Genomic DNA, 7,478 nt, shown 5'->3' with positions numbered 1-7,478 from the left:
CTAACTCTGTCCCATACAAATCTGCATCCATACTTCCTGTATGTCCATAATAAGCATCTGTCCAAGGTCATATAATTTGATTAGTTAGGGTATGTTCAAAAGGTTGGTGGGATTGGTTAGTCATTCTAGCCCATCCTGGTAGTGTATTCATTGTAGCTAATACACCTAGTCAGACTATCCAATAGTTCCAATAGAAGGTTGACGGGATTCTATAGATTTGCACATTTTTTCTTAATCTTTTTTGTATCGGGGTGTCTGACACTCTCGTCTGGCCCTTCTCCCTCAGAGGTCCTTTTTTCTTCAGAGTAGGGCAGTAAGGTTTTCCCCACTTTGATACGTCTCTGCCTCCTCTGCCTACTCTGTTGCTTAGAGCAGCAGGGTGTTCCATCTTCTCGGCAGCAGCCGTATTCTTCAGGGGTACGTTTGCCTCTACTCCGGGACACATAGGTCTCCCAGTTTTTATCTTTGACCTCGGGTTCACGACAGGGGACCCAGGGGATGTGTTTTCTACAGATCACCCTTAGGATCTGAGAGTGTTATTGAGTAGGTCAATTAGAGTGAGTGCACTCTCTTTTAGGATTTATCCCTTTAGTAAATATTTTCTACCAAGTTTTAGAATCTCCAGTTTTAGGGTCTGATTAGTTAATATCCGTTCTTGTTAATAACACTGATTACAACTAGACCGAAGATTTATTTCATGTGTATTATGAATCCCCCAGCCTTCTTTACATACATTACACTTTACACTTTATGTATATAAAAGGAAAACAAATATAAGTTTCAATTGGACAAAAATATCAGGGTCTCACTCATCGAGTCCTTCGTAGGTTCTTATCTCACAATGTGTAGAGAGTTCTTTCAGGTTCTCCGAAGGGTGACTCGTAGATCCCCAGGAGGGCTGGTCACTTTTCAGGCCGGATCCTGTATAGGTCCCTTTACTCGGCTTGCGTGTGTCCACCCCTTCTCAGCAGTCCGAACAGCAGTTTCTGTAGTGATAAGAGCAACATAGGGTCCTTCCCAACGGGGGGTCAAAGAAGATTCTTTCCATGATTTGATTAGTACTTTATCTCCTGGTTGGATTTGATGCATGGCCACATCCAATGGAGGCCTTTGTACTACCATCCCCCGAGTCTGTAGTTGTTTTCTCCTTGCCATTAGCTGTATCAGGTAGGACTTTATCTTTAATTCTTCAAGTTGGGGGTGATCCGGTGGCATTTCTAAATCATAAGGTATCTCATATAGCATTTCAAAGGGAGAAATGCCTACATCAGTTCGGGGTTGAGTTCTGATATTTAACAAGGCTAAAGGGAGACACTTTACCCATGACATTTTAGTTTCTAACATTAGTTTGGTAAGTTGTTTTTTTATTTCTCCGTTCATACGTTCAATTTTCCCTGAGCTCTGCGGGTGCCACGGAGTATGGTATTGCCACTGTGTACCCAGGGCAGCCAAAGTCTCTTTGGCTACTCTGGATACAAAGTGTGGCCCTCTATCTGAGTCTATTGCTTCTATTGCTCCATACCGAGGTATAATTTCTTCAAGTAATATCCTTGTTACTGTGTGAGCTGTGGCTCGGGCTGTGGGAAAGGCTTCTACGAATTGAGTTAAATGATCTATAATTACTAATAGGTATTTATACCTCCCCACCTTTGGTAATTCAGTAAAGTCTATTTGTATTCTTGCAAAAGGTCTATGAGCCAATTCTTGCCCCCCATATACTCGTTTTCTTATTTGATGTTTATTTACTTTTTGACAAACGAGACATTCTCCTATCACTCGTTTGGCTATATTATATATCCCAATGCACATGTATTTAGTTGCAAATTGATCCACTAATGCCTGAGTTCCCCAATGAGTGTTTTTATGGAATTGCTGCATTATCTTGGTAGTTATGGGTTTTGGGAGAACTTCTCGGCTGTCCGGGAGTTCCCATTTTCCATTAGTTTTCTGTTTAATCCCCATTTGATTTAATTTTGCTTGTTCTTGAATAGTAAAACTTAAAAGTTCATAGGATTTTCCATGGAAAAAGCACCACTTAAACCCTGGTCTTTCACATACACATTCTATACCGTCTACTCCGTATTCTTTCCAGCAACCATAACAGGGGAGGTAATTATCTCCACAATTAACACACCGCTTTTTGTCCTCTATCGGATCATCCAAGTCCAGTGTTGATAGCGCTGTTCTCTTTGTCTCTTGATCAGCAAGGTTATTCCCCCGTACTAAAGGATTTAGCTCCCTCTGGTGTCCTTTTACGTGTACTACCGCAATTTCGCTGGGCCCTCGTATAGCTTGTAAAATTTGTGATATTAACTCCTGATGTACTAGGTCCTTTCCTCGAGAATTGATTAAACCTCTTTCTTCCCATATTTTCCCAAAGGTATGTACTACTCCGAAGGCATATCTAGAATCGGTGTATATAGTTCCCACTTTTCCATTTAGTAATTGTAAAGCCTTTAATACTGCATATAATTCACATGCCTGTGCTGACCAGCTGGGACTCAAGGGTCCTGATTCTATCACCTTAAAAGTTTTTCCATCAATTATGGCATACCCTGATTTTCTTTTCCCTTCTACCACTCGAGAGGATCCATCTACAAATAATTTTTCTCCTTTCCCTAATTCCTCCTTTTCCAAATCTGGTCTTATCTTAGTCTGCTCCTCGATGTTACGGAGGCAATCATGAAAAAGATTTTGACTAGGTTTTCCATACAAAAATTGGGCTGGATTTTGTAACGATGTTGTTTCAAGGGTCAGGTGGGGGGACGTAATGAGGATTGCCTCATATTTTACTAGTCTAGCATCGGTTATCCATTTTTCTGCTTTTTGTTGTAACACACCTCTAATATTATGGGGTGATAGTACCCTTAATTCACTACCAAAAGTTATTTTATGCGCTTCCTCAACTAACAAAGCAGCTGCCACCACAACTTGTAGGCACGTAGGCCATCCCCGACTTACGGGGTCCAGTAATTTTGAGATATATGCTACTGGTTTCTTTTTTCCTGCCCATTCCTGGGCTAATACTCCAAATGCAGTTCCTTCCTCTGTGTTGACAAATAAGAAAAATGGTCTTTTTAGGTCGGGCAAGCTCAGAACAGGAGTATTTACTAATTCAGTTTTTAGTTCTTTTAACCGTTGATCATCTTCCTGAGTCCATTTTAATAATCCATTTTTAGTTATTTTGGTGTATAAAAACTTTACCTTTCCACTATACCCTTCGATCCACTGCTTACAATATCCAAATAGCCCTAATAGCTGCCGGACTTGTTTTTTAGTTTTTGGACTTGGTAGGGAAAGTATCCCTTTCACCCTTTCTGGATCCAATTTCTTAGTTCCTTGACTTAATCGATGCCCTAGGTATTTAACTTCCTTTTCAACAAATTGCAATTTGGATTTTGACACTTTCAGTCCCTTTAAGCTCAGGAAATTTAACAACTTGATGCTTTCTTCCCGAACCCTTTCCTCATCCTCCCCTGCTATTAAAAGATCATCTACATACTGGACTAGGGTAAGGGTATCTCCTATCTGGTAATCCTGCAAAATTTGTTCTAAAGCTTGCCCAAACAGGTTTGGGGATTCAGTGAAACCTTGGGGTAGGACTGTCCACCGGAGTTGAGTTTTCCTGTGGGTGTCTGGGTCCTCCCACTCAAAAGCAAAATAGTTTCTACACTCCTCTTTTAAGGGACATGCCCAGAAAGCGTCCTTCAAGTCTATTACACTGTACCACCGGTCGTTCGGGCCTAATTGACTTAAGAGAGTGTGTGGGTTAGCTACTACAGGGAATCTAGTTACAGTCCTTTTGTTAATTTCCCTTAGGTCATGGACTAATCTATACCCACCATCTGCCTTCTTGACAGGTAAAATGGGAGTATTAAAAGGGGACATGCAGGGTTCCAATAATCCCTGCTTTATTAATCTCTGAATTTCTGGTTTTAATCCTTGCCTTCCCTCCAGAGGTATGGGATATTGCTTAATCCTCACTGGTATTTCAGGATCTCGGATGGTTACCATAAAAGGTTCAACATTCAATTTTCCCACCGTATCCGGAGTGTACCACACTTCAGGGTTGATTTTAGTCTCATCTTCAACCCGTAGGGGGCATAGTTTGATTTCAAGTTTGTGTTCTGTTACTTCCAAACTAATTCCTAATTCAATCATTAGATCTCTCCCCAGTAGGTTATAATCTGCCTCAGGTACTAACAATAAGGATCCCACCCCCACTTTAGAATCTGTTTCAAGGAGTACATCTTTAATTACCGGTACTCCGAATGGTTCTCCTTTTGCCCCAACTACTTGTACTTTTTCTGATGAAATCTTACATCCTTGGGGCAATGATTGAACAGTAGATCTCTCCGCTCCTGAATCTACTAAAAATTCTACCTCCTGTTGCTGAGGACCTACTTTTAACTTTATCAAGGGCTCAGTTCGTTCTCGGGTCCCCAGCAAATAGAGCCCCTGACACCCCTAATCTTCTTTAAACATTCTCTCATCCATCATTCTCCTTCTGCAGCTCTTCTTTGTGTGACCTTTTCTTCCGCAATAAAAGCAGACAATACTCCCTTTTTCTCTCTCTCTCTCCGGTTCCTTTGATCTATAGCCTGTTCTTTGATCTTCTTGTTTTCTCCCAGCACTGTTCACTCTCTGTCCTTCCCTTATCGCAGCTACCATCATTCTGGTATGTTTCTTTTGAGTCTCGTCCTCCCTTCGGACATAGACTTTCTGTGTTTCTCTCAGTAATTCATCCAACCCCCGATCCTGCCAATCTTCTATTTTTTCTAGCTTCTTTTTAATATCTATCCATGCTTTTGCCACAAATTGTGTTTTTAACAATGCCTGTCCCACTGGGGTATTAGGGTCTAGTCCTGAGTAAAGCTGAAGATTTTTCCTCAGTCTCTCTAACCACTCAGTAGGAGTTTCATCCTTTTTCTGATGTTCACTAAAGGCTTTATTTATATTTTGTCCTCTAGGGACTGATTCTCTTATACCCTGGATTACAATCGTCCTCAGGTCTTGCATATGACCTCTATCGATTTCATTTTGATTATTCCAATTAGGTCGATTTAGAGGCCATTTTACATCTGCTGCCGGACCTTGCTGATGCTGTTGATCCCAAATTCTCATTCCTGCTCTCCTGATCATATTCCTTTCTTCAACAGTGAATAGTATAGCCATTATGGCTTGTATTTCATCCCAGGTATAGATGTTTGGTCCTAAAAACTGATCCACCCGCTCCGCCACACCTAAGGGATCCTCCAATAGATTCCTCATCTCTTTTTTAAATTCTCGGACGTCCCCTGAATTAAGAGGGACAGTCACATATCCCATGCCAGGCTGGGGTCCTCCCATCGCAACCTCCCTTAGGGGGTACAAGCCACTATCACCCCACCCCATTCTAGTTTGACTACGGGTTATTCGTCTCGGTTCTTTCGGGGATTCAGATGGGGAGTCTGAATTCTCTGGGTCCTCCGGCGCAGTCGGAGGAGGTGAAGGCGCCGGAGGTGGGGGTGGAGGTATGTAAGGAGGAGGAGAGGTGGGAGGTTCGTCCTCATCACGTACCTTCTTTTTCTTAACTTTTTCTTTTAGAGGATATAGATTTATTCGGGTATCTGATGCTATCCATACCTGTGCATATTCACTCTCCTCTAAATTAAAGGGTTCCCTTGAGTTGACATAAATGTTTAGGGTTTGGCAGACCCATTCTTCAAAGGACCCAAAAACAGGCCAATAGAGATGATCGCCTCTGATTTGTTTCCCTCCCCAAACTTCCATACAATAATAAATCATTTTTGCTTTGTCCTTACCCCGCCTAGAGGGGTAATCTTCCCAATGGTTTAACATCAAGCCTAAAGGGCTATCTGGTGGTATTTGGGGGTACCTCACCTCGGGTCCCAAATCACCCATGGGATCAGAAGGCTTGCTTTTCTTCTGTCCCATCTTCCGGAGCGCCTTCACACACTCACACAATTCGCTTCCCCCTTTTCGTGACCCAGTCCCTCGCGGGATATGGGAACTGCACTACCGAGGGGTCCGCACTCGCTTCGCCCTGCTGGGCGTCTCACACACCACGCTCCGGGAAACCCAACCCCAACCGAACGGTAACCGGCCTATACTCACGCAACCCTGCGTCTTCGTCCGGGGCTTCGTGCACAAAGATTACGGGGTTACCGGTATTTTTTTTGCTTGTTGCCGAGTTTTGGAGTTCGTCGGTAGAGGGCGTGATGTGATAGCACTCAGCCGGGGCCGCTGAACTCAGCGGGGCGCGCCTCCCCGTATGGGGTTTCCCACCAGATTGTCTCTATCCGAGTCACGGCACCAATTTTGTTATAGACTATCTTGCCAAAATGATGCAAGTTAGGACAAATTAGATTTCAATTATTTATTTTAGCAAGCGGCAATAAGCAAAACAGCGCTGGGCGGCCGGGGAGTCCCTGCTCCACCAACGGCGCGCACTCACTTCCCGAGGGTCCGTCTTTTTTATATCCTCCGCCTTCCGTTATCGGGTCTCTCTGAGAGGTGTATCCTGCGTCTGCGCACTTTGCAGCTAGGGGGTCGCTCCATCCGGGTCTTCCTCACGTCACCAGCTTCTCGTATTTCCTACTTTCCTGAGAGTGGCTCACAAAGTCTTTGTTTATATCTTACAGAATATAGACACTACCCCCTTTTTTTTTTTTTCTTCTCCCCTTTGTCTTTCTCCCCTTTGTCCTTCTTCCCTTTCTCCCTCTTTTCAGTCTTTTGCCTAGTAGAAGTCCTTGCTTCAGCATTTCAACTTAGATAAGCACTTACAGTCAGTTAGTCGTTACATAGTGTAATAGTTAAGATTAAGCTTAGGCCAACATAGTTTATGGAATAACATGTCACGAGCTCCCAGTATCTTCAGTGGAATTTGATGAACAAACCGTTTACTGTCTATCACATCCTGTAAAGCAAGAGGTTTGCTCCAGAACCCACCCAAGACTCCTCTCAGGCATGTCCTGCAGTGCTTTGACCCCAGCTTTAAGGCAGGCCTAATCCTGGGTTGCAACCCCAGACTCCTCCAAGGAAGATACCCAGGATTTTTTTTCTCCTGTAAAGCAAGACTTTTGCTCCAGAACCCACCCAAGACTCCTCTCAGGCATGTCCTGCAGTGCTTTGACCCCAGCTTTAAGGCAGGCCTAATCCTGGGTTGCAACCCCAGACTCCTCCAAGGAAGATACCCAAAAGGATTTTTTCCCTCAAAGGACGCTCTCTTCTCTGGCATCTGCCCAAGATTCCTCACAGACATGTCCCACACTGTCTTGAGCCCTGCTTCAAGGACCTGAGATCCCAGGTAAAACTCTTAGACTCCTCCAAGGAAGACACATGGAATATTTTTTAGTATTGGGGAAAGCTCTTACCTCCAAGATCCACACCACACTCCTCCCAGGCAGCTCCCAGTATCTTCCGACTCTGCTTTAGGGACCTGAGATCTCAGGTAGCAGCACTAGACTCCCCCAAGG

At 43.7% G+C, this 7,478-nt stretch overlaps 1 long non-coding RNA gene across 1 annotated transcript; it reads right to left on the bottom strand.

Annotated features, from left to right (window-relative positions):
- Positions 1 to 686: 686 nt before the first annotated feature.
- On the bottom strand, positions 687 to 6,913 carry LOC141948911 (uncharacterized). Its single transcript, XR_012630591.1, has 2 exons — positions 6,118 to 6,913; positions 687 to 986 (listed from the first exon to the last, which is right to left on the bottom strand). It is a non-coding gene; the product is annotated as an uncharacterized LOC141948911 (long non-coding RNA).
- Positions 6,914 to 7,478: the final 565 nt, after the last annotated feature.

The sequence above is a fragment of the Strix uralensis genome, chromosome 12 (genome assembly GCF_047716275.1).
Source record: "Strix uralensis isolate ZFMK-TIS-50842 chromosome 12, bStrUra1, whole genome shotgun sequence".
NCBI lineage: Eukaryota > Metazoa > Chordata > Aves > Strigiformes > Strigidae > Strix > Strix uralensis.
Note: the sequence above shows the minus strand (reverse complement) of the source record. Positions and strands in the feature narration are given on the sequence as shown.